The sequence below is a fragment of the Coloeus monedula genome (genome assembly GCF_965178545.1).
Source record: "Coloeus monedula genome assembly, contig: HAP1_SCAFFOLD_106, whole genome shotgun sequence".
Taxonomy (NCBI): Eukaryota; Metazoa; Chordata; class Aves; order Passeriformes; family Corvidae; genus Coloeus; species Coloeus monedula.
In genome coordinates, this window is record NW_028120797.1 from 273,105 (window position 1) to 275,808 (window position 2,704).

Here is a 2,704-nt window from a genome sequence, read left to right on the forward strand (position 1 = left end):
AGGCGTTTTCCTGCCTATCCTGGGAAGGACATAAGGGACCCCGGAGTCGGAGCTTAGCTGTCAGGGGGAACAACTTCCCTCCATTGGCGACCTCCTTTTCCCTCTGATTCAGCTACCTTGTGGTAGGTGCGATGGTGCTGAAGAAGGGTGGCGGCTGGGCACAGTTGCTGGCATAGGTGGTGCGAGAGCTCCACGCAAGCAGCTTGGAGTGGCATGTGTGAGGGTAGGCAGGTACGGCACCCACAGCTGAAGGTAAAAAAAGTCAGGGCATGTCATCAGCCGCAGTCGTGCTAAGTTGTTCATCTTTGCAAACTGCTTGCCGAGTTGTTCCTTTTCTTAGGTAATGGGGGTTTGTATCAACCAGAACTGCATATGGTCAGTATTTGCAGAGAAGGTTATTTGGACTGTTGTTGAGGTGAGTGTAGCAGTTTCTATGGCATTCTGCAAAAAAAGTGACAGGTTTCTCTGTGTTCCCCAATTCTTAACAAAAATGAAGTTAACAAAGCCCTGAAAAGAGGTTTTACAAAACTTCAGGGATTTTTTCCTACGAGTACTGTGGAGACAACCATAGTCACCTTGTCTTTCCAAAAGTGAAGGTTACATCTTTTTGTCCAAGAGCATCAAGTGCTTTTGATCAGCGTTTGTGTGCATGCATTAGCCTTGTTCTTGTTCTTCCTTGGAGAACTTTTACAATCCTCAGATGATCTGTGTAGGCTGCAGACTGCAGTGGTGAACTTGAAGGCTTCCAGCAGAAGGGAGATGCTGTCCACGTTTTGGATTTTCCTTAGTCTGAACCTTCAATGTCCAAGGCTTCACTTTTCAAGCAGTTGGAAGAGCTCCAAATGAAGATATGAACAGGTCTTAATTGACCTTGTCACCGCCTCAGTTCGTCAGGTAATGCTGCGCACTGGATTTAATTGCCTAGTGCAAGATGTGCTAAAAATATGTAAGAGTATCTCCTCGATTACCCTCCCAGAAGGGTTTGAATGGAGAACAAGGAGTTCCGAAGACAGGTATTTGGTGTACGAGAAGTAGAACTTAGTGGATTGCAGGGCACTGCATGCACAAATGTCTAAGGAGGATCCATCTTTTTATGCCCCATCTATGCTTGTTCTCATTTGAACTCCTGAACATTCTGGAGGTTGGTTTTGTTAGGGTTGTGGCTGGGGAAGGGGTGGTGGTGGGGGAGGGGTGGGTGTTGTTTCTGATCTTTTTAATTTCCAGGATAGTGTACAAAGAACTTGTGCCCACAACCAGCAGTATGAAGCAATGCAGGTATAAAAGAAGGTCACCGAAATGTCGGATAATATGAATCTGAAAGCGCTTCAGTATTTTACCCAGGAGTTTCACTGCAACAAGGTGATTGTCCTTGACAGAAATGTAGTGGCAGGCTTATGCCATGCTAGAAGTGATGACCTTTCTCTGCCCCAAATTGACCAGCAAGATCTTTTGGCTCTTGATTGAAACCCCTGAGCCAGCTGTGTTTCAGGCTGCAGAAGCTGCAGGTGTTGTGGCAGACGCGGGGTGCAGCCCTGCCTGCCGGTCCCGACCTGGCGCACGCCGGTGGCAGCCGTCAGCGCCTGGGGTCCCCTGGAAGGGGGATTTAATCATTTCTTCTCTAGCATTTGCTTGTGTTTTGTCAAGATTCTTTAATTCACTAAATAGTAAATTTAAAAAATTAGCTGAATGGTAATAATTTTGAAGTCTTCTGAGGCAGAACTGGGAAGGTTAGAACATATTTGTATGATTTCAAATATGTATAAATTCTTAAATGACAAACGTTAACAAACTGACAATGCAAGCAATTATGGTGACACTTTACATTTCATTGGTTTTCATGCAGCTCCATCCCATGTGTTGGTAGGTTCTTAAAAAGTGAAAATTTGGCCCACTAGACCGATTATTAAAAAGAAGTACAACTCCTTGGGGCTAACACAAAGGGACAGCGTCCACGTGAGTAAATGGTTATCACATTTAGATGTGATTCTGCTGCTTGCACTTTCTCTGCCCTCAAACTGCTTTCTTTATCGTCAATGCAGGGATGTTTGACATTCTTAGAAAAGAGAAAAGAAACAGATTTCCTCAAAAAAAAAAAAAAAAAAAAAAAAAGCCAGGTGAAATTAATGCAATGTTAATTGCATTAATTTATTCAGGTGGAGTTTTAGTTTTTATTCTATGAAGTGCTTGTTGCACCACTTTTGTTGTTTCCCACAGATTTGGAGTGGGATTTCCTCCAGTTGATTGTTCAGCAGAGGGAGTGAGACTGCCTTCAAAAGTTTTGCAGGAGTTGCATCTGTGAATCGGGCACGTGAGTTGCCTTTTTTTTTCCCCCCAGATTTTTGTAGGCTTCTGTTTTTCACCGTGGATCAGTTCACCTTGGATCAGTTTGCTCTTTTTGTTCCAGTGATTTTTTCTTTTGGACATGTGTCACGATCCGTTAATACAAGTAAGGGTCGTGATGGTTTGTTTACAGATCTCCGAGTGCAAAAGGACACAAGGGATTTCAGTTTTAATCACCTTTTCACCTTTGTTAAGTACCCACAACACGGTAATGCGATAGAGGAGAGAAAGAGAGAGAGAGAGAAAGAAAAACAAAGTAAAAGAGTAGAGAGGAAGAAAGGGGGGGTAATGGCTACCAACGGATGAGATGAAGTCCTCGTGCTCTGCTGCCAATAGATTTGTCTTCTTTCCGTGGGGAGATCTC